We start from the raw sequence: 17,181 nt of genomic DNA, 5'->3' as shown, positions 1-17,181 counted from the left end.
GTATTCTCAGGATTGGGTTGAGTCGAACCTCATAGAAAATACTTTGGGGGTAGCCTCTAAAAGACTGGCTCTAATCTAATCCTTTCTAAACCTTCTCTCCTCTGTGTTCCTGAGCAGCTCGTTCAGGTTTTTCCATTCTGTACTGCCTTTTCTAATTTATCCCATCAGAGATTCATGCTAACATGCCAGTTTGGCTGCCACAGCCTGGCACCCTGGCAGAAAGGGTCTTAAAACTGTCCCATGTTCTCCACCCTATCTGGGCTAAGTGAATGCCTTAGCTGGGGTTTCTATTGCTGTTAAAAGACCATGACCGGAGGCACCGGCAGGCAGGCCTAGGCGGCGGAAGCAACGGCGCGCAGGCAGGCCCGGGCAGCGGAGGCACCAGCACGCAGGCAAGTCCGGGCGGCAGAGGCACCGGCGTGCAGGCAGGCCCGGGTGGCGGAGACACCGTCAGTCAGGCCCGGCAGGCAGGCCTAGGCAGCGGAATCACCGGCGCACAGACAGTTCCGGGTGGCGGAGGCACCGGCAGGCAGGCCTAGGCGGCGGAAGCACCGGCGCGCAGGCAGGCCCGGGCGGCGGAGGCACCAGCACGCAGGCAAGTCCGGGCGGTAGAGGCACCGGCGTGCAGGCAGGCCCGGGTGGAGGAGGCACCGACAGTCAGGCCCAGCAGGCAGGCCTAGGCGGCGGAAGCACCGGCGCACAGACAGTTCCGGGTGGCAGAGGCACCAGCAGGCAGGCCTAGGCGGCGGAAGCACCGGCGCGCAGGCAGGCCCGGGAGGCGGAGGCACCAGCACGCAGGCAAGTCCGGGCGGCAGAGGCACCGGCGTGCAGGCAGGCCCGGGTGGCGGAGGCACCGGCAGTCAGGCCCGGCAGGCAGGCCTAGGCGGCGGAAGCACCGGCACGCAGGCAGGCCCAGGTGGCGGAGGCACCGGCAGGCAGGCCTAGGCGGCGGAAGCACCGGCGCACAGACAGTTCCGGCCGGCGGAGGCACCGGCAGGCAGGCCTAGGCGGCGGAAGCAACGGCGCGCAGGCAGGCCCGGGCAGCGGAGGCACCAGCACGCAGGCAAGTCCTGGCGGCAGAGGCACCGGCGTGCAGGCAGGCCCGGGTGGCGGAGGCACCGGCAGTCAGGCCCGGCAGGCAGGCCTAGGCAGCGGAAGCACCGGCGCACAGACAGGCCCTGGCGGCGGAGGCACCAGCACGCAGGCAAGTCCGGGCGGCAGAGGCACCGGCGTGCAGGCAGGCCCGGGTGGCGGAGGCACCGACAGTCAGGCCCGGCAGGCAGGCCTAGGCGGCGGAAGCACCGGCGCGCAGGCAGGCCCAGGTGGCGGAGGCACCGGCAGGCAGGCCTAGGCGGCGGAAACACCGGCGCACAGACAGTTCCGGGTGGCGGAGGCACCAGCAGGCAGGCCCGGGCGGCGGAGGCACTGGATACAGGATAGTGCGGGCAAGAAACAGTGAAGCCTGCACTGAGAACAGATTGCCCCGCTACAATTAAATCAAACCCAATAGATAGCATCGGTAAGAGGAGATGGGCAGACGCCAAGGCAAGAATTCACCCAACAATCTGAAAAACAACATGAAAACACCAGAACCCAATGATCTTACAACACAAGGACTTGAACACCCTATCACAGGAGAAGAGGAAAAAACTGACTTTTTGAAAGCAATAGAGTCCCTTAAACAACATGTAAAAAACACCCTCATAGAAATGGATGAGAAGTATTACAAAAAGTTTGAAGAAATGAGTAAATACGTAAATGATACCCTGGGAAGCCAAGAAAAAACGATCAAACAGGTAATGGAAACAGTCCAAGAATTGAAAACTGAAATGGAAGCAAGGAAGAAAACACAAACTGAGGACCAGCTGGATATGGCAAATATAGGTCAATGAGCAGAGACTACAGAAACAAGCATAATCAATAGAATACAAGAGATAGAAGAAAGAATCTCAGATTCTGAAGACAACATAGAGAAAATAAACGGACTGATCAAAGAAAACACCAAAACCAACAAATTCTCATCACAAAACATTCAGGAAATATGGGACACAATAAAAAGACCAAACCTAAGAATAATAGGGATAGAAGAAGGAGAAGAGGCACAGCTCAAAGGTCCAGAAAACATTTTTAACAAAATTATGGAAGAAAACTTCCCCAACATAAAGAAAGATATTCCTTTGAATATTCAAGAAGCATACAGAACACCAAACAGACTGGATCAAAAAAAAAGTCCCCTCGCCATATAATAATCAAAACACAAAATATACAGATTAAAGAAAGAATATTAAGAGCTGCAAAGGAAAAAGGCCAAGTAACTTATAAGGGTAAACCGATCAGACTTACACCTGACTTCTCTATGGAAACCATGAAAGCCAGAAGGTCCTGGATAGAGGTACTACAGAAACTAAGAGACCATGGATGCAAACCCAAACTACTATACCCAGCCAAGCTATCGTTCACTATCAATGGAGAAAACAAGACATTCCAGGATAAGAACAAATTTAAACAATACGTTGCCACAAATCCAGCCCTACAGAAAGTAATAGAAGGAAAATCACAACCCAAGGAATCCAACATTGCCAACACTGCCTACAATAACCCAGGCATCTAGCGACCCTTCAACAGCACAACTCAAAGAAGGGAGACACACAAACTCTTCTACCAAAAGCAGTAAGAATAACCGGAGTTAACAACCACTGGTCATTAATATCACTTAATATTAATGGTCTCAATTCACCAATAAAAAGGCACAGGCTAAGAGATTGGATACGAAAACAGGATCCAACAGTCTGCTGTTTGCAAGAAACTCATCTCAACCACAAAGACAGGCATCTACTCAGAGTAAAGGGTTGGGAAAAGGTTTTTCAAGCAAATGGTCCTAAGAAAAAAGCAGGTGTGGCCATACTAATTTCTAACAAAACTGACTTCAAACTAAAATCAATCAGAAGAGATCGACAGGGACACTTTATACTCATAACAGGAACGATTCAGCAGGATGAAGTCTCAATCCTGAATATCTATGCCCCTAATATAAAAGCACCCACTTATGTAAAAGAAATATTGCTAAAACTCAAGGCAGACATCAAATCACACACACTATTAGTAGGAGACTTCAACACACCTCTCTCACCAATGGACAGGTCAATCAGACAGAAAACTAATAGAGAATTAAGAGAATTGTTGGAGGTAATGAATCAAATGGACTTAACAGACATCTATAGAACACTCCACCCAAATAGGAAAGAATACACCTTCTTCTCTGCAGCTCATGGAACCTTCTCGAAAATTGACCACATACTTGGAAACAAAGGAAACCTCCACAGATACAAAAAAATATCAGTGTCCACCTGTGTCTTATCAGATCACCACGGATTAAAGTTAGAAGCCACCAACAAAGCTACCCCCAGAAAGCTGACAAACTCATGGAAACTGAACAGTCAACTACTGAACCACACCTGGGTCAAGGAAGAAATTAAGAAAGAAATAAAAGTCTTCCTTGAATTTAATGAAAACAAAGAGACAACATACTCAAACCTATGGGACACGATGAAAGCAGTGCTAAGAGGAAAGTTCATAGCACTAAGTGCCCACTTAAAGAAAACGGAGAAAGCATACATTGGGGACTTAACAGCACACCTGAAAGCTCTAGAAAAAAAAGAAGCAGACGCGCCCAGGAGGAGTAGAAGACTGGAAATAATCAAACTGAGGGCAGAAATCAACAAAATAGAAACACAGAAAACAGTCCAAAGAATCAATGAAACAAAAAGTTGGTTCTTGGAGAAAATCAACAAGATTGACAAACCCCTATCCAAACTAATTAAACGACAGAGAGAGAACACGCAAATAAATAAGATCAGAAATGAAAAGGGGGACATAACCACAGACACAGAGGAAATTCAGAGAATCATTAGATCTTACTACAAAAGCCTGTATGCCACAAAACTGGAAAATGCAAAAGAAATGGACACTTTTTTAGATAAGTACCATATACCAAACCTAAACCAAGACCAGGTGAACGATCTAAATAGACCTGTTAGTCGCGAAGAATTAGAAACAGTTATCAAAAATCTCCCTTCCAAAAAAAGCCCAGGGCCAGATGGTTTCAATGCAGAATTCTACCAGAACTTCCAAGAAGAGCTAATACCTATACTTCTTAATGTATTTCACAATATAGAAACAGAAGAGTCATTGCCAAATTCCTTTTATGAAGCTACAGTTACCCTGATACCAAAACCACACAAAGACCCAACCAAGAAAGAGAATTACAGGCCAATCTCACTCATGAACATCGACGCAAAAATTCTCAATAAAATACTGCCAAACCGAATCCAAGAACACATTAGAAAAGTTATCCATTATGATCAAGTAGGCTTCATTCCAGAGATGCAAGGCTGGTTCAACATACGCAAATCTATCAATGTAATCAACCATATAAATAAACTGAAAGAAAAAAACCATATGATCATTTCATTAGATGCTGAAAAAGCATTCGACAAAATTCAACACTCCTTTATGATAAAGGTCTTGGAGAGATTAGGGATACAAGGGGCATACCTAAATATAATAAAAGCTATTTACAGCAAGCCGACAGCTAACATTAAATTAAATGGAGAAAAACTCAAAGCCGTCCCACTAAAATCAGGAACACGACAAGGATGTCCACTCTCTCCATACCTCTTCAATATAGTGCTTGAAGTTCTAGCAATAGCAATAAGACAACATAAGGGGATCAAGGGGATCCGTATTGGAAAGGAAGAAGTTAAGCTTTCATTATTTGCAGATGATATGATAGTATACATAACCGACCCCAAAAACTCTACCAAAGAACTCCTACAGCTGATAAACACCTTTGGTAATGTGGCAGGATACAAAATCAACTCCAAAAAATCAGTTGCCTTCCTATACACTAAGGATAAGGAAGCAGAGAGGGAAATCAGAGGAGCATCACCTTTCACGATAGCCACAAATAGCATAAAATACCTTGGGGTAACTCTGACCAAGGAAGTGAAAGATCTATTTGGCAAGAACTTTAAGTCTTTGAAGAAAGAAATTGAAGAGGACACCAGAAAATGGAAGGATCTCCCTTGCTCTTGGATTGGGAGGATCAACATAGTAAAAATGGCAATTCTACCAAAAGCAATCTATAGATTCAACGCAATCCCCATCAAAATCCCATCAAAATTCTTCACAGATCTGGAGAAGACAATAATCAACTTTATATGGAAAAACAAAAAACCCAGGATAGCCAAAACAATCTTATACAATAAAGGAACTTCTGGAGGCATTACCATCCCTGACTTCAAACTCTATTACAGAGCTACAGTAATGAAAACAGCTTGGTACTGGCATAAAAACAGAGAAGTCGACCAATGGAATAGAATAGAAGACCCTGACTTTAGCCCACAAACCTATGAACACCTGATTTTCGATAAAGGAGCTAAAAGTATACAATGGAAAAAAGAGAGCATCTTCAACAAATTGTGCTGGCAAAACTGGAAGTCAATCTGTAGAAGAATGAAAATAGATCCATATATATCACCATGCACAAAACTCAAGTCCAAATGGATTAAAGACCTCAATATCAGTCCAAACACACTGAATCTGATAGAAGAGAAAGTGGGAAGTACTCTACAACACATGGGCACAGGAGAACACTTCCTACGTACAACCCCAGCAGCACAAACACTAAGGACATCATTGAATAAATGGGACCTCCTGAGACTGAGAAGCTTCTGTAAAGCAAAGGACACTGTCACTAAGACAGAAAGGCAACCCACTGACTGGGAGAAGATCTTCACCAACCCCGCAACTGACAAAGGTCTGATATCCAAAATATACAAAGAACTCAAGAAATTAGACCGTAAAAGGTTAATCAATCCAATTATAAAATGGGGCACTGAGCTGAACAGAGACTTTTCAACAGAAGAGGTTCAAATGGCCAAAAGTCACTTAAGATCATGCTCAACTTCCTTAGCAATCAGGGAAATGCAAATCAAGACAACATTAAGATACCATCTTACACCGGTCAGAATGGCTAAAATCAAAAACACCAATGATAGCCTCTGCTGGAGAGGTTGTGGAGAAAGGGGCACTCTCATCCATTGCTGGTGGGAATGCAAACTTGTGGAACCACTTTGGAAAGCAGTGTGGCGGTTTCTCAGGAAAGTCGGGTTCAACCTACCTCTTGACCCAGCAATACCACTATTGGGAATATACCCAAGAGATGCCCAAACATACAACAAAAGTATATGCTCAACTATGTTCATAGCAGCATTGTTTGTAATTGCCAGAACCTGGAAACAACCTAGATGTCCTTCAATGGAAGAATGGATGAAGAAAGTATGGAATATATACATATTAGAGTACTACTCAGCAGTAAAAAACAATGACTTCTTGAATTTTGCATACAAATGGACGGAAATTGAAAACACTATCCTGAGTGAGGTAAGCCAGACCCAAAAAGAGGAACATGGGATGTACTCACTCATATTTGGTTTCTAGCCATAAATAAAGGACATTGAGACTATAATTCGTGACTCTAGAGAAGCTAAATAAGAAGGTGAACCCAGAGAAAAACATATAAGCATCCCCCTGAATATTAACCTTCATCAGGCGATGAAAGAAGACAGAGACAGAGACCAACATTGGAGCACTGGACTGAAGTCTCACGATCCAAAGGAGGAGCAGAAGGAGAGTGAGCACGAGCAAGGAACTCAGGACGGCGAGGGGTGCACCCACACACTGAGGCAATGGGGATGATCTATCGGGAACTCACCAAGGCCAGCTGGCCGGGGACTGAAAAAGCATGGGACAAAACCGGTCTCGCTGAACATAATGGACAATGAGGACTACTGAGAACTGAAGAACAATGGCAATGGGTTCTTGATCCTATTGCATGTAATGGCTTTGTGGGAGCCCAGGTAGTTTGGATGCTCACCTTAATAGACCTGGATGGAGGTGGGTGGTCCTTGGACCTCCCACAGGGCAGAGAAACCTGCTTGCTCTTTGGGCTGAGGAGGAAGGAAGACTTGATTGGGGGAGGGGGAGGGAATGGGAGGTGGTGGCGGGGAAGAGGCAGAAATCTTTAATAATTAAATTAATTAATTAATAAAAAAAATCAGCAAGAAAAAAAAAAAAAAAGACCATGACCATGGAAACTCTTACCAAGGAGAAACACTTATTTCGGGTGACTTACATTTTCAGAGGTTTAGTACAGTATCGTCATGACAGGACATGGGGGCGTGAAGCCAGACGTGATGCTGGGAAGGTAGCTGAGAGGTCTACATCTTGTGCAGGCAACAGGAAGTTGGGTCACTGGATGGTATCTTGAGAATGGTTAAGAGACCACAACTCCTTCCTCCACAGTGACACACTTCCTCCAATAAGACCACGCCCACTCCAACAAGGCCACACCTATTATAAGGATCAGACACTACAGTGAACCTTTGAAAGTCACTGAGCTCTGAGAAAGACAGGACTGACTTCAAGAAATTGTAAAGGTTTCTCTTGGTTTTGAAGGATATATCATCTTAACAGTGGTGGAAGAGAGATAAGGAACTGGTCACACAAGGAGACTGAGGCAGAGGACAACAGGAGCGTAGATAGAATAAGAAGAAAAGCACAGTAATTTTATGCTAAAAAGCTATTGAGTCTCAGTGGTGAAAAGAGATAGTTTTGGAATATATTAAGTAAACAATTTTGTAATCTGAGTTTCATGTTCATGCCAATGGTGGGGAGGGGGGCAGACTAATGGATATTTGAAATTGTCTTCCTATTTTGTTCCAAGGCACATTTTCGATAAAGAACTTTAGTTATAGCAAAAGCCCCTGAATAGCAGCTATTGAAGCTCTTAAACTACTCTAGGAAAATGATGGCATTTACAAAGATGACACACACAAGCAAGAGCAGAAGCTCTCATCAACAGAAGGCTCCGCAGTGTGAAGGGCTGGAGCCACAGTTCAGCCTGAGGTAACTTATAGGAGCACAAGAAACATGGTGCTGGTGGTTACAAAAGCCAGGACCCTGCAACACTTGAAAACTCCAAGAATCAGAAGAGTAAATATCTTAACAGCTGAGGGAAATTCAAATAAGATTTCAGAAGTAAGCTAGAATAGAAGTTGAAAATAATAGCCACCTGAAAATAATAAGCAATTTGTTCTGTCTTTGGGTAGCTTAGGAGAGAGCTTAGATTGGCCCTGAGAGCCCTATCATTTCATATCAGCTTTCCTCACATTCACAGACCAAACACTAAGGAAAGGGGTAGAGACAAACAGCGGCGTTGTCAAGAATAAAGTAGATTTCCACCGCTGGTAAAGTGGTTTCATAAATACAATCAGAAAATTAAAGGAGTCCCCACAATTATTCCCCATAACCTAGAAAATATTGATTTGGTCTTTACAAAAATGAAAGGGATCGGAGTTCAATGCCAGCACTTCTTGTCCCTACCCTCTGCTGACAAGTCCCGTAAAGGTCTGTGTGATCTTCAGAGGCTGCACAGCACCGGGCTGATTCTCAGCAAGGGGCTAGAGCAGTGGTTCTCAACTTCCCAAATGCTGTGACCTTTTACTGCAGTTCCTCGTGTCATGGTGACACCCAATTGTAACATTATTTTCATTGCTACTTCATAACTTTAATTTTGCTACTCTTACGAGTCTTACTATAAACATCTTATATGCAGGGTATTTGATATACACCTCCTGTGAAAGGGTTGTTTGACCCCCCAAAAGACCATGACCATGACCTATGGGTTGAGACCTGCTGGGTACCATCCCACCTCAAGTAGATCCAGGTACCTGTAAGACTGTCAAGCTAAGCTTCTAAATGTCAGCCTTGCCATCAGATCCCCATGTCCCTCATCTTCCAAACTCATCTCATTGCTTAAGGACTTTGTTTTATCAGAATACAAAAACTATTTTTACATAATAACCATGGATATTAATTAGTCACTTAAAATATGATACTAATTACACAAGATCTTATTAGACTAATATAACTAATAATATAATAAATATTTGATCTTGCTGAGAAAGACCCTGGAAGCCACTTTTCAACTAGATGGCTTTTGGTGGGTAAAGAATTTCATGTGTGTGGATTGTTTTCTATATTTGTAAAATGAGAACAAAGATTTATGAAAGTACAGCATAACAGAGAAGACTGAATAAATTCCACAAAATATATTTGTTAACTATGAAATATCAAGGAATCCAAGCTAATAACAACTGATACACATTAAAGGAATTAAGGACAGAATTTTTAGGCTCTTGGAAAGTATAATTAGGAGCTTACAAATAAAATGGCTGACTAGAAGCTATACCCAGCAAAAGTATAGATGGAAACACAATAGTTTTCATATGTCAGAGAACGAGCTAAAGAAAACAGAAATGAGCCAAGGAAGAAATTTCAAAGAAGGAGCCAAGTGCAGCAGTGCCCAACCCCGCCATGCTGTTCCTGCCAACTGTTGCCAGCTGTAGCTGCCAACAATATGCTTCCTTTTGAAAGTCCCCTGAGAAGCAGAAGATTCTGGTTGTGGGACGCAACCCAAGCCTGAATAACGCTTACTTAAAGAGCAATGAAGCAGGGTAGGCATTAGAGAAGCAGATGTGTGGCTAAAGAACCTGACACTGAGAGCGGGAAGAAATTCACCAGGAAAAACAAACAAACAAACACCTTCTTCTCCTGTGTTTCCTGAGTGACTTGAACAGGATCACAGGAAGAATGCTATGGGCCCAAAGCAGTATCCTGTGCCAGGGTATCTCAGGGGAGTGGGCCTGCAACCCCACTCCCACAGCCTCAGTAACAGAACCCTTGCATGTGGAAAAAGCTAGGACAATACTAACCTCAAATTCAAGTACCTTTAGCTCACCAATTAAAGACAGAGGTTAAATGGCTGCATTCAAAACCAAGATCCAGCTATGTGCTGTCACCAAGAAATGCAATTCACTGTCAAAGACATCAAAAGTCTGAGCATCAAAGGACAGAAATCAACCTACCAAATCGACTGCAGCCATAAACAAGTTGATATAGCAATTTCCACATCTGACAATGGAGAATTCAAAGTAAGTCAGAAGCTATAAAGAAGGCCATGATTTTCAAATAAAGGGACTAGCTCACCAAGAGGATGGGGTTGGGTTGATGGCTGAGTTAAGTATTTGCATTGCAAGCATGAGGCACCACTAACTCAATTCCAGGTGTGGCGCTTCCCACTTGCAATCCCTGTGCAGGGGAGGGAGAGACCAGCCAGTGAGAGACTGTCTTTCATGCTATACTCAACAATATCTGAAAGATCAATGCGTAGGGTTGGCTTCTGGCTTTCATACATGTGCATGTGTGTGTGCACATGCAAAATTGATATCATAATTGTAAATATTATTCACCAGATCTTTGCACTCTCAATTTTATAAACCAAGTATTAACAAACATGGTTAGATGGGCCCAAGTACTATAAGAGTGAAGACTTCAGACACTTCGCTCTCAGTGTTATATGGGTTTTCCAAACTAAAAACCAGCAAGTAACTTCATAGCTAAATGATTCCTTATGTTATTTGGGGCTAACAGATATATATGGAATATTTCATCCTGTTCATAGGTGACACACATTCTTCTCAGTAGTACACGTCACCTTGTCTAAATGTAATTTTATTATAGACCACTGTTGGGTCTGGGGGGGGTCACACAAAGACGGGGACAGACAACCAAAGTCTAATAAACCAGAAGGAAACTTTATTCCAAAAACCAAAATCCAGGAAAAATAAAATCTCCATGGGGCACAAAAAGCTTATCAGCCAGCTGAAACCACAGCCAGAGATGGATTTTGTTAGGCTTGTGGCCAAGACTGGTTTTTGAACCCACCTTTTTATAGTGGGGACACCAAGCATTAGGTCTGAATAAAGGGATTTTTACAATCTCAAGGTAAAACTCAGGTACAGATTGCCTTACTTTACAGTCTCCATTAACAGAGTTTCTTGGTTAAACTAGCGTTTGCACTTAATCTATTGTCTTCCCTGGTACTTCCAGGCAGTGTTTACTGAGCCCTGTGCTCTCCCCTTTGATGCTGCCAGTTTCCCATAGCAAGGATAATGCATAGCCCAGAGGTCATATATCTATTTCCTAAAAGTTGACTCAGCTTATATCTGTAGGCTAGCTCTCAGTTTGCAGAGAGATGCTTTGGCCTTATAAATAGAGCTATGCATTGTAAAGCGAAATAACCCACTGCTAATACTTAATCCTCAAGCTGCTGAGAAAGCTACTGACAATCTATTCTTATTCTCCTAGACTTATAACTTTATATTTTTTGTTTCTACATTCTTATTTTCAGAATCTACATTTTTATGTTTTTATTCTCAGACCCTTCAACCACAAAATAAGCCTCTGTGCCTCCTATGTGGTGAGATAAACATAGATGTCAACAGCAAGAGAAACAGCAGAAGCTGCACAAATTTTTAAAGGCTGAACAATATACTTTTAAGTGAACAGTGGGTGATTGAAGAAATCACAGAGGATATTAAAAATCCTCAAAATCTAGTGGAAGTGAAAGTGCACCCTAGTAGATCGTCTAGGATACATACAGGACAGGTCTAGAGGACGTAAGTGCTCACATTAAATTATCAGTTCAGCTAGATATCGCGGGGAAGCCCTGTAATCTCAGGGGGACAAAACTGAAGCAGAAGGATTGCTTTGAGTTTAAGGCCATCCTGGTTTTTATTGAGGTCCCAGAGAAGTCTCATCTATATAGAAACTCTCTCTGAAAAATAATCAAGTAAATACCTACTGATGCACCTTCAGCTTTTAGAAAAACAAGAAGCCAGACTCTAATGCAGTAGAGGGAACAAATAATAAAGAATGAGAGACTGACAGTGCATAGACTCAATCACGGGGTGAGCATTTTAAAATAAAACAAGATTGACAAATCGCAGGCACATTACCTCAAAGAAAGAGAAGACACAAAGTGTTAACACTTGGGTTGAAATGATTGAAGTAACTGTAACAGCTTTCTAGGGAATCATTAAAAAATACTTTGAAAACTTAGATTCAAAAAAGCTGAAAAGCCAAGAAGAAATGGATAAATTCCTAAGCACATATAGCCTACCAAAATTAAATAACAAATGCATAAACACTCAAACAGATGCAACACAAGCAACAGACAGAGGCATAGTCAAAAGTCTCCCATGAAGAAAATCTTAAGACTGGATAAACTCACTGCTGATTTCCACGGTAGTTTAAGACCTAACACCAACACTTCAGGGGGAACTTAAGGGGTATAGCTGGGCACCAGTGATCTAACTGGGGAAAATGAGGAAGAGGGAGTGGGGCCTGATCAGGAAGGGAAAGGAGGAAAAATACAGAAGAAGGGAAGAGGGTAACTAACAGTAACGAGGTCTGAAAAAGTCATAAAGAATCATGTTATCACCCACCGAACTTTAAAAACATGGTAGAACACACACACATACACACACCTGCACAAATATATACACGCACATAGCTTAAACAACCTTTTCTCTGCTGGGGTGATAATGATAAACACCCTAATACAAGCAGGAGAACCCTCTTTTGAGCTGTTGGTCAGAGTTGTCCAAGAGACTACCAAAATATTACAGTCTATTGCTATTGCCCTTTGTTGCCCTCTAGAGGTAGAAGGTAAGTCCCTATTGAAAATATCATGCACTTCAGATACAGAAACTAGACTCCACTAAGATGGAACTGGCTTGAATTCCACCACCCCAGCCCAGGTCCAGTTTTCATGTACCAGAAGACTCCATGCAAGCTTCCAAAAAAGGGAAGCAACCAACAGTCTTCTATAGCTATGGCCACCATGAACCACAATAATGACCAGCATGGCACAATAACCCTAAATAGTGGCATGCATATCTTGGTGGTAATCAACAGCTCTCCCATTGGACTTAATTTAAACCTGATTAACAAGAAGGAAATCATGCCTGTAACTGGAAACCTAGCCAGCTACCCAGGGCTAGTGATGTCATGTGTCCTGGAAGGGAACACACAGTTGCCACTTTATTGAACCAACATAATCCCTAACTGCATTCTAAATATTTGTCTTTATACCCACAGATAGGTGTAGTGCTTGTCCCTCATCAAAGAACCTTCTCTTTCCAGTAAGCAAAGACGACTACAGAAAAGCACAACCAATCAAAATGCAGAGTTCTGGAGACCGGTCCCAGTGGATATGCTACTGGGTTCAGGGAGCATTGTAGAAGAGGGGACAAAAAGACTTGTAAGATTCAGAAGATCATGGAGTTTCATGTGGCATTATGTCAAAACTACACCCATAAAGTCTCATTACCATGACAGCCTAAACACAAGCTGAATAACAACAACAGCAGCAGACATGCCAACGTGGGTGGGGGGCCCATGAGGCCTATACAATGAACTACAGGAAACTAATAAACACAGAGAGTGGGAGAAATAGTCTTCCCTAGAAAAGAACATACCAACTGGTCAGCCGGCCATGAAAACATACTTACAAGTAACATTCTACAGACTGAGCAAGTTATACTAGGAATGTGTATGTGTGTGTGTGCGTGCGTGCGTGTGTGTGTGTGTGTGTACGTGTGTACGTAACACCCATTGATGAAAAAGAAGCCATGAATTTGAAAAAGAGTATGGCAGGGTTCAGAGGAAGAAAAGGGAAGGGTAAATGTCGTCATTTCCTTACAGAAAGAACACTGCTGAAAATAACCACAACATCTAACCTTAAATTATGCTATGGACCATTAGTGGCAAAAAAAAAAAAAAAAAAAAAAAAAAAAACCATGAGTCTGGAAGAAAACAGACATATAAACCAAAGGAATAGAATGAAAGACCCAGAAATAAACCCAGTTACAGATGCCTAATTGGTGGCAAAGGTGTCAGAAACATGCACTAGAAAATATGACAAAAAACACCTGGAAAATAGGATATCTGACTGCCAATTAGAGCCATATCTCTCACCCCACACAAAAGGTGTTTCACAATGGATCTAAAACCTTAGTTTAAAACCCAAATACTGAAATTGTTAAAGGAAAACACATTCAGATATGGTTATAAGCAAGAACTTCCTGAAAGCAACTCTAAAGGCATAGCAAATCACCCCAAGGATTGACCAACAGGACCACATGAAATAAAAAAGCTTCTACACAACAGATGAAAAGCCATCAGAGTAAAGAAACAACATACAGAATGGGAAGTCTTTAACAGCTATATTCCAGACAAGCAGGGAGTTAAGATTTAGAATATATTTTTTAAAAGTATACAAAACAAATACTAAGTCACAAATTATCTAATCATCATTTGGCCAATGGATCAGACAATTCTCAATTATTTTTAAGTTCTCAAGATCCTTAGCCACCTGGGAAATGCAAAATAAAACTACTTTGAATTCTAACTCATGACTGTCCAAATGACACAGGGCAATCCAACACAACAAACAAAATCCAACATTGGTGAGGACGTTGCTAAAGGGTAAGGCTTGTTCAGTGCTAGTGTGAGTGTAAACAGGTTCAACACCAGTGTGGAAGGTTCTCAAGAAAGTGAACCAGAACCATTATTTGGCCCAGATCTGTCACCTTGAACATGCACCCAAAGGTCTCGAACTTCTGCCACAGACACGCTGGCACATTCATGTTTGCTGTTGCTCTCCTCATAATAGCTAGAAAATGGAACCTGCTTAATTATCGGTAGATTAATGGAGAACAAAAATATGGTGCATAAACACAGCATAATTCTATTTGACTATTTGTTGTTTTTAATCTAAGCTGTTCTCTTTACCAATAAAGACTTGAGAGTCAGATGTTGGGTAAAAACCTGCTAGGTCAGAGAAGCTGAGAAACAACAAGCTGATCTTCCTTTATGGTCAGAGACCCAGCAAGAGAGCATCTCTCCACACTGTCCCAAACCAAAAAGGACCATGAATCTGTAAGTCCCTCCCTACTCCTTCCTGTGCATCTCTCTACCCATATTCCTGGATCCTCCTTACCCTCTATGGCCAATTCTTGTCAACTGGTTACTAGCTCCATACCCTGATCCAAAGTTAATTTTATTAACATGATCTCAGAGTTTTACAATGTGATCAAATATCTCACAGCAGCTATTTATTAAAAAAAAATGAAACCATGACAATTGCAAGGAAGTAACTGGAAATAAAAATGTTTAGACTTCCATGAAACAACTCAAGCTCAGAAAGACCAGGAGCCCATGTTTTTTCTCACATGCAGACTATAGAATTTAATTATGTATGTGTACATTCATGTGTGGAGGTATTGACATATATGTCTTGAAACTAGGAAAAGGACCATGGAAGGAGGAAGAGGTGTTAGAGTTGGGGAGTGACAGGGCAGAATGGGGGCTGATGGGAGAAGGAAGAGAGAGGACCAGTGGGGATGGGTATAGGGGCTGATGAGTGGAGTGACTAAGAAGGTTCAACAGAAGCAAGACATGGATGAACAAGTCAGAACAAAATTTATGATTTTGATTGCTAATTTTTAAAAGTAAAATAATTATTTTTGGTGTAATGAGATTATTTCAAATGCAGAAGTGGGATCAAACCCAAGTGCTTATGCATGCCAGACAAGCAGTTTACCACTAAACTACACCTTAGCCTGAAAAATATTATCGATAAACTAGTACCATCTAGTCATATATATGAATTATATCAGTAGTACACAATTTGTTTAAATCCTCAGTTAAGACCTGGTGCCCACAAAGTCTGCAATAATCTCTGGTAAATGCCTCTGATCCCCTGTGCCCTCGGCCTACAGGAGGGCAGATATGCTGTTGTCTCCTCTCTCCCCTATGGGTTATGTAAGAGGGTAGCCATATCAGCCTGTGCTTTCATCAAGATGAAACTTTGCACTTTGCATTAATAGTCTTTAATAGATATAAAATATTGAAAAAGGCATAATAAGTTATAAAAATACCTTTTTGGTGCTAAAAAGATGATACTGGCTATTCCTCCAGAGTACCTGGTTTCAATTGTCAGTACCCACAAGGCAACTCAAAACAGCCGTTGACTCACAGGGGATCTTGTTCCCTCTCTGGTATCACACACACAGAGAGAGAGAGAGTGAGAGTGAGAGAGAGAGAGAGAGAGAGAGAGAGAGAGAGAGAGAGAGAGAGAGAGAGAGAACACCCATACACATTAAAAAAAAATAAAACTAACTTGACATAAAAAATAAAATAGATTATCTCCAGATGCATGCCCAATAACCACTTAGCAGTTTTGCAATCCCTTGCCATTACTCCTTTCGGCACTCATCCAGGGTTTGTTCCTCTTGCCTCTTTCCCTGAAAGGTGTCAGAAACTACTTTGAAGACAACATCTTAGGAAGTTCAGATCTTGAGTTTCCTCTGGCTTATTAAGTATTCAGGTTTCCTAAGTAACCAGCCCTCGCTGACTATTGCTCCAGTTTCTTCGCAGGGACTCTGCGCTTGGAGTACAGTGCTGGTCTCCTCATGAGCATCCTGCTCCTCCCTCCCCTCACAGTGCTCCAAGCTCATCTCATAGCACTCTGCTTTCCCCAACACAGCTGGATGACCCTTGTTAAAAGATGAATCTGACCATCACCGCCCCTGCCTAGAACTGACCCACACAGCTCCTGCACTTCACATCTATCTGTATTCTGGATGCTGCCTGCCCCGAACTTCAAGTCCCTACACACTGGTCCTACACTCCTCCTGTCCCACCACACTGCCTTCCTGCTGCCCCAGTGCTTTGCTTGGTTCCCCTCCTTTTGCAACTTCTATCTGCCTCATTCTTCACCAACCTGTAAATCTCTGCCAACTCCCTGATCACCTGCTGATGAAGCTACTACTGTGCCACCTTCAACTGTGCCCGTACCCTTCTTCATAGTTCCCATTGTACATTCTCTGACTTGCTGATTTATTCCTGCTTGCTTCCTGTTTTGTTACTGGCATGTCACCTTCCTTGTCTAATTCTTTCTATCTTGAACACTCACAACAGTACCTAGCACACAGTAACTGCTCGATAGGTGTTCATTACAGCGGAACATAAATACAACCTACATACGTAAAACTCCCAGACGCCATCCCGAGGCATAAATGTGATGACCTTTTGTGTCCACTGGCCTGAGCCACTGGAGGACCAGGCAGTGACTTGAGCACTGTTTCTGAGTTGCTCTGGAATAGTATTGCTGGAAGCGCTTTGTGTTTCAGCTGGTAAACTAAGTGAAGC

The sequence above is a fragment of the Chionomys nivalis genome, chromosome 5 (assembly GCF_950005125.1).
Source record: "Chionomys nivalis chromosome 5, mChiNiv1.1, whole genome shotgun sequence".
Taxonomy (NCBI): Eukaryota; Metazoa; Chordata; class Mammalia; order Rodentia; family Cricetidae; genus Chionomys; species Chionomys nivalis.
This window is presented reverse-complemented; position numbering follows the sequence as displayed.